Raw genomic sequence first — 8,583 nt, 5'->3', positions numbered from 1 at the left:
AGGGTAATGGGGAAGGCTACAAGAACCACTACCCCTCCCTGAAGGTTGACCCTTGCTAGGGGGAGATACCATTTCTCCAGTTCAGCAAAGCACTTAAAAACAGGTGTAAATCCAATGGGACTGCTCGAGTACCTCAAGTTATACATATCCTTAAGTGCTTTGTTGGCTGGAGGCACAGGATGGCTGGCCGCACCTCCCAGACAACTCTGCACTGAGCGCTGAGAGGAGACACAAAAATAACAAACCTAGAAAAGGTCAAAATACTAAAATCCCTTTTAGATTGTCTTGTGCAGTGATGCCTACAACTAACATGAGAATGGCAAGGGCTCCTAGGAGCTATGATAATACGAACAGTAAATCATAATACTCAAATGTTGCCATTAAAAGCAATTAAACACCTAAGCTGAAAAGGAGAAATAACTAACATTTTTGTTCTTCTGGACTGAGCTATGTCCTAATTGAAACAGGAAATGAACTACAATTCCCAGATGGAATTGGCCCTCCTACATGGGCTGACCATATGACTTATAAAAATTATTTGTCTCCTGCTGATAGGAGGCCCTAATTTCCATAGTCTGAATTGATCCAGAAGGGGCAGAAGAAATTGGTATAATACATTAATATAAACTTAGTCTTATTCAAGCCTTGAAAATGGCAATTCTATTCTTAGGGACCATATTTGCATTGCTAGGATCTTACCTCTTCAGCCTCAAGGTTATTTATGGCCCTATCCAAATCCCTCTGAAATCAATGATGCGCATCTACCCTACACAGAGCTTTCGAAAGATATCTTCCAGCTCTCTTTCAGAAGATCTCCTTTTGAAAGAATGTGTTCACACACAGGAAAGCAGGTCAAAAGATCGATCCACTCTTTCAATGGAGAGCATCCGAATAGCCCCTGCTCTTTCAAAAGAACAGGCCAGGGATCGAAAAAATCCAGTGCCATGAGGACTGCTCTTTCAAAGCAAGGGCCCATGGAGCAGCTACACATGCTGGTTTTTCTGAAAGCAGCTTTTGAAAGGAGGCATTATTCCTGACGTGGGAGCAGAAGATAGCTTCCGGAAGAAGAGCTGTAGTCTTTCAATTTTGGATAGAAAGAGCACATTTTGTGTCTGGACACTCTGTGCGTTCTTTCGAAAAAGCGCCAGATTTTCCAAAATAACCTGCTAGTTTAGACACAGTCTGAGAGTCTTTCCACTGGTTTTAAAGTGCCCTGGATCTGCTGGCACTAACCCTCAGTTATTTCAATAGCAAATTGTTAGGAGAAATCAAACGGAGAATTCAACCAGTAACTTGATTCTTAGACCTGCTGAATGTTTTTAATCATTGATTTCAGGAAGGTAGCCTGATTTTCCTTGAAGACTCCCCAACCCTCTCTCCAGCCACAAAAATACCCACTGACCATGAGGGTCTAGTCAGTTGGTGCTGCTGGCCAACCCCGCATTCTCACTGAAGGTTCCTTAGTAACAGAGAGGGAGCCATGCTAGTCTATATACTATCAAAACAAAAAGCAGTCAAGTAGCACTTTAAAGATGAGCAAAATAATTTCTTAGGTGAGCTTTCGTGGGACAGACCCACTTCTTCAGACCATAGCCAGACCAGAACAGACTCAATATTTAAGGCATAGAGAACCAAACAGTAATCTAGGAGGACAAATCAGAAAAAATGATCAAGGTGAGCAAATCAGAGAGTGCGGGGGGGGGGAGGTCAAGAATTAGATTAAGCCAAGTATGCAGATGAGCCCCCGTAGTGACTTAGAAAATTCCCATCTCGGTTCAAACCACGTGTTAACGTGCCGAATTTGAATGTAAAAGACAGCTCAGCTGTTTCCCTTTGAATAGCGGTGCAAAAATTTTTTTTCAGTAACACGCATACTCTTTAGTCATTAACAGCATGGCCCATTCCATTAAAATGTTGATGAACTTTCACCTAAAGCCTCTGAAAACAAGTCAATGAGGGCAAACAGAAGACTATCATTTGGCAATGCATTTAAATAGACAATATAGTATAGATCTTCCTTGACGTTCATGGGAAACATAATGGGACAAGTGATTTATTAGACTGGAGAGTACAATTTAAGTTTTAAAAAACTCCGTAGCATGACAAACAACTCACAAAAATGGATAAGCAGAGGTTCCTTTTCATTTAACCTCTCTCCCCCTAACTACGAAGGAAAACTTATAAACATCTGAAATATTAAGGATCTCACAGCATCACCCTTTGGGAAATCAAGAAAACCTTCTACAACCCTGTGCGTAAAAGTAGTCAGTAACAGTGTTGCTTGCCACCAACAAAATTATCTTGAACTCACCTATTGGTAATAAAGACCTATAATAAGTGAGTAGTCTATTACTATGAAGTGATATTGCCACTTCATTTTGTTGATAGTTCAAAAGTTTAAGAACTGTGCTGTTAAAGATTGCTTTTTCCTCTCATAAGTAATGTGAGTACCTTGAATGAAGTATCGAATGTGTGGTGTATGCTCAGAGCTGCTAATGGGGGGTTGGGGTGAGTGAAGGGACATCTGCCCCGGTCCCGGTGTTCTAAAAAGACCTGGGGCTCCCAGCTGCCACTGCTATTCCTGCAGCAGTGGCCAGACCCTCTGGCTCATTAACTTGCTGCTGGAGCCCTGTGCAGCACAGGCTGTGCAGCTCTGAAGGACTGGCTGGCAGCAAGCTCTGCAGGCAAACCCTTCTGCCCAATGCCCCACCCCTTCTGGGAGGCTGGAGATGCTCCCCCTTTTGCCCAAGAACCTGGCAATTCTGTGCGCAGTCCTGTGTAAGCTAGTACCAACCCCACTCTGCGGCCATAGAGGTTACCTGAACCCAGGTAGCCCCTCCCTGTCCAGACCTGCAGAGCATGCACCAGCAGGAGACCAGATGGGGAAGCTGAGGAAAAGACAGACCTAACCTGAGGGCTCCTGGCAAGGATGCTCAAGAAACCTCCCTGTGAGGAATAGGGCAGTGTGCTGAGCCCAGCTTGACTTTTCTTTTGTTACCTTATATTGGCTTTCCAGTCATGGGGAGCTGGTCTTCGCTCTGCTCTTCTCTTCTCTGGATGGTCACTCAATAACAATGAGAACACCTTCATGTCACCCTCCTATTTTTGAGTCCATTGATGGCTGATCAGCCTGATTCTGGGGAGATGACGGAACATGGCCAGAGATGGTAGCTCCGGGGGCACTTCAAGATGCCAAATATGATTGAGTCTGATAGGGCCCTGGGTCGGAGCCCACAAGAGTGGTGGGGTCTAGGTTCCATTCCCATAAGAACAGCCATACTGGGTCAGCTCATTGGCCCACCAAGCCCAGTCTCCCGTCTTCTGATAGTGGCTAATGCCAGGTGCCCCAGAGGGAATGAACAGAACAGGTAATCATCAAGTGATCAATTCCCTGTTGCCCGTGTCCGGCCTCTTGGAAACAGAGGCTAGGGACACTGTCCATTCTGGCTAATAGCCATTGATGGAGCTATCCCCCCATGAATTTATCTAGTTCTTTTTGAAACGCTACTATAGTCTTGGTCTTCACAACATTCTCCAGCCAGGAGTTCCACAGGTTAACTGCGGTGTGTGCAAATATATTTCCTATTGTTTGTTTTAAACCTGCTGCCCATCAATTTCATTTGGTGACCCCTAGTTTTTGTGTTGTGAGAAGGAGTAAATAACAATTCCTTATTTATTTTCTCCACACCAGTCATGATTTTATATACCTCTATCATATCCCCTGCTTAATCTTTTTTTGCCAAGCTAAAAAGTCCCAGGCTTATTAATCTCTCCTCACATGGCAGACACTCCATACCCCTCATCATTTTTGTTGGTCTTTTCCAATTCCAATATAGCTTGTTTGAGATGGGGCAACCACAGCTGTATGCAGTATTCCAGATGTGGACGTACCAACTGCCTGTGTTGCGGCAGAGGCATAAGGCACGTGGCAGGCTGACCTGCCCCTCTAAACAGAGGAGGGCAAGGACACTGCAACCCAAAGTGAAGCTAAGCTCATCCTTGGGTGAGGATCTAAACTGAAAGGCCATCCACTTGGGAGGGGATACTGAATACACTGGTCACTAGGCAACCTAGCACTCCGAGAGCTCTATTTCAATGCTGCTCAGGAGCAAACCAGGTCTCTGGTCATGTAACCTGTACCATGCCTCTCATTGGGAATTAATGCTATTGATAACATTTAAAAAAATTAAGCATTGTTTTCAAAGTGCCCATTTAAAAAAAAAAGACTTGTGATTGCTCAGTCACAGTGAGATGTTATGTATCTGTGGGCGAAAAGCAGAGGTTTGGAGAGTTGTTTCAGCCTATCCAAATGTGGTGTTCAGCTTTGTCCCTCAGTTGTCTCAATTAAGTCAGTTTGGCAGAGTAGCTCATTAAGTAATTGTCCCAGGTGCTGGAGAAGCGTCTGTGTTCCATGGTGTACAATCCAAGGCTTGGCACATATCCCACTCATGAAACCTGAACATTTATCTGTAATGTTTAGAAGTTTTTTCTTGAGAATAGAGTAGGGCTTTTGGGCATGATGCTGTTCTCAAGTCTGTAACAAACCGGGAGTAACTATATTAAAGTCAATGGGACTACAGCCATGGGAGATTGGTGTGATATAAGAATCAGACTGTTCTCTGTTGTCCCGCAGTGCATAGTCGTTGAGACCTGTGTGACAGAGAACCAAGGGGGGGCGGGGTATAAGATCCTGCCTAAACAGACTAAGGCTGTATCTAAACTACATGGTTATGGCAAGTGAAGTTATGTTGACATCTATCCACTGCTGTAATTAAATGGGTTTTGGACACCCACACATCACCCTCGTGAGGGTGATGCAGACCCACAGGTGGTGCTCTTGTGCCAACAGAGAACAGCACACTGTATCTATCCCAGTCTGCAACTCAGTACCCACTGCTGCTGGGTGTTCTGGGAAGGGATCAGAGTGTCTCACTGGGGTGGGCTCAGCAGTCCATGATATAGTTTTCTTCATCCCATCATTCCAATAGCTTCCTGCTGCATTTCACGTTGCTTTGCAACAGTCCTTGTCCCTTGCACACCCCGCATGGAAGCATGGATCCTGCACTGTGCTCTGCGCATTGTGATAAGTGTTGTGAACACAACACACCAGAGCCTGCTGTATTTCATGTGCTGTGAATGTGATAATGACTCCGTGGTGTCTGACTTCCTGTGTGCCCTGGATAGAAACAATTCCAGATTGCTTTTGGCATTCATGGAACAGCAACACACAGTGGACCATTGGTTCTCGGTGCAAGAAACAAGCACTGAGTGGTAGGATTGCTTCGTTATGCAGGTATGAGATGATGAGCAGCAACTGCAGCCATTTCTGTTGTGCAGTTGCCTTCCTGGAATCAGGCATGGAGCTCACCCCTACCCTTTGGTGCAAGGACTCCAAAATAAGAGCTGCCCTAATGGCTAAGAAGTGTATGGTGATTGCTATGTGGAAAGTGGCTGTGATGGGATTGCCCAGGGGTGCAGCCAGGAATGTGGGACCACTGTGCACCCCTGAACTCTCTTCAGCCTTGACTGTCTCTCACAATGCCTTGCTAATGACCAGCAGCAATGCCTCTAGGTGCTGTTATCACACAGCACAACCACATATGAGGTCTCCACGCTCAGCTAAATTGCATAAATGCTCCCAGAGCCACTCATGAGTCACATAAGCCCTGTCTACACGTGCACGCTACTTCGAAGTAGCGGCACTAACTTCGAAATAGCGCCCGTCACGGCTACACGCGTTGGGCGCTATTTCGAAGTTAACTTCGACGTTAGGCAGCGAGACGTCAAAGCCGCTAACCCCATGAGGGGATGGGAATAGCGCCCTACTTCGATGTTCAATGTCGAAGTAGGGACCGTGTAGTCGTTGCGCGTCCCACAACTTCGAAATAGTGGGGTCCGCCATGGCGGCCATCAGCTGAGGGGTTGAGAGACGCTCTCTCTCCAGCCCCTGTGGGGCTCTATGGTCACCGTGTGCAGCAGCCCTTAGCCCAGGGCTTCTGGCTGCTGCTGCAGCAGCTGGGGATCCATGCTGCATGCACAGGGTCTGCAACCAGTTGTCGGCTCTGTGGATCTTGTGTTGTTTAGTGCAACTGTGTCTGGGGGGGCCCTTTAAGGGAGCAGCTTGCTGTTGAGTCTACCCTGTGACTCTGTCTGCAGCTGTGCCTGGCACCCTTATTTCGATGTGTGCTACTTTGGCGTGTAGACGTTCCCTCGCAGCGCCTATTTCAATGTGGTGCTGCGCAACGTCGACATTGAACGTCGACGTTGACAGCCCTGGAGGACGTCTAGACGTTATTCATCAAAATAGACTATTTTGATGTTGCTACATCGAAATAAGCTATTTCAATGTAGCATGCACGTGTAGACGTAGCCATAAAGACACCAGCCAAGTCCCCCCAACGCCCAGCAATGTGAGCACAGCAAATTTTTTAGTTGCTTCACCAATTCATGACTGCAAAGTGGGTATACACCAGCATTTGTAACACCTGAGCCAATTTGCCACACATTTCAAACAAACTCACTGGTAAAGATGAGCAAGAAAAGAGCTGTCTTGAGTGCAAAGACAAGATTTAAGTAACTATAAACATTAGGCAAAAGGTCAGCATAGTTACCAGAAGAAAAGGAACTAGAAGCACGCTCAACCCTATTAGGCCAAGCAACAGCTGAATCAAGCAGTTTTTCCTCAGATCTACACCCACTGGACATTGCAGTATTGCAGTCCACAGATTTCACTCTGGAAATCTGGGACAGTCCCCTCAACTGATAACTTCAGCTTTTTCAGTCTCCTGGTTGCTTGTACTGTTGCGGGGGTGGGGGGGGTGATGAAGGAGAAAGGCCAAACGTGGCCACTGTGCTCTCTTTTATACCCCCCCCGACCCATGTGCTCAAGGAGCACACGACTGGGAGGCCTTGCTGAGTCTCCAGGCCAGGCTGAGCAATTCCCCTGGCGTGGCCTTATGAAGCGAGACACTGAATTGTAGCTCCCTTGGTGCACAATGAGTGTTGATGGCTTGTTTCACATCCTACCTGGGCCTTGGTTACGTTCTTTGCTACGGCTGCTGGGGAAGCCGTCTGAATCTCCACTTTACAGTATGTTTTAGTGACAACCATACAACACACTTCTTAAATTTACTATGCATTAATATTTGTAATTAAATAGAGAAATGCTTTTCAGCCAATCACAACCTCCCTCCCCTCCGCCCCTGGGACCTCACATGGCGTGTTTTATATGTATTATCACAATCATACACAGATGAGGAATATGAAGGTTACAGGATGTGCCCCCAAGGTACACATTGCCATTGATCAGTCATGATCAGTTTGTGGTGAGGAAGGCCACCGTGGGAGTTGTGATGATGTAAGTGTGCAGGGGTATTAATAACCTTTTGCTGTGAAGGACTATGACTCTGGCCAATAGTGGCTGACTTTGTAGCAAAGGGATTCTCTAACCGTGATGGGTCAATAGATAGTGACACTATCCCCATTTTGGCCCCCAACTACACTGTGACCAAGCACGTCAACAGAACGTGCTACTTGACCATGATATTGCAAGCACTGGTGCACCAGTGGGGTCATTTCGCTGACAGTGTGGAGTGATCCAGGAAGGTGCATGACACACACACTCAGGAACACTGGTCCATACAGAAAGCAGACCGAACAAGTGCAGTAAAGGATGTAGAAACGCCAGTAGTCATCTTTGGCGACAGTGCCTACCCCCTGCTCCATAGCTTCTAAAGCCACACACTAGCACCTTTGCGTGCAGCAAGGAACACTTCACCAACAGGCTCAAAAGCTGTGCCTACACTTGCATTATCATTTTAAAAGAGGCATGCAAATGAAGGAAATCAAAATGCAAATGAGGCACTGATTTACATATCTGGTGCCTCATTTACATATTCTCCTTTTGAACGAAAAAAGCAGTGTAGATGGGGCTCTTTTGAAAGTAAACCCCATCTTCGAAAGAATCCTTCTTCCTATTTTGTTTCAGGAAGAAAGATGGGGTTTACTTTTGAAAGAGCCCTGTCTACACTGCTTTTTTCTTTCAAAAGAAGCTCTTTTGAAAGGAGAATATGCAAATGAGGCACACAATATATATAAATAAGTGAATCATTTGCATTTTTGATTTCCTTCATTCGCATGCCTCTTGCAAAAGAGGAATGCAAGTGTAGACACAGCTAAGAGGTGCCGAATGACTCCTGAACTTCAGCTCCTTAAAGGTTAGCTGGCATTGCTTCTTTGGCATGTTAGATGGAAGCATGGAAAACAGTCCCATGGCCATAGCACGTATCTGTGCTCTGCGGAATATTTGTGAAGCTAAGAGGGACAAGTTTCCATGGAGTGAAGCACTGAGGGGGATTGACTAGCTGCTGCTTTTGAGTAGCCAGATACTGGTGCTCAGTGGGGAGCTAGTCGAATCAGGGAAGCGTTGAAGAAGCATTTTGACAATGAGCCACAGTAATGTGAGTGGCTGGCTTACGGCAGATAGGAGCTGAGAGATTTTGCTGGGGGTGGGCAACATGTAAAGCTCTTCCCTCTGCAACACAGAGAGCCGCAAGGACCCACCAAGCTGCTTTGTGCGGTGCT

Source organism: Carettochelys insculpta, chromosome 1 (assembly GCF_033958435.1).
Source record: "Carettochelys insculpta isolate YL-2023 chromosome 1, ASM3395843v1, whole genome shotgun sequence".
Taxonomy (NCBI): domain Eukaryota; kingdom Metazoa; phylum Chordata; order Testudines; family Carettochelyidae; genus Carettochelys; species Carettochelys insculpta.
Note: the sequence above shows the minus strand (reverse complement) of the source record.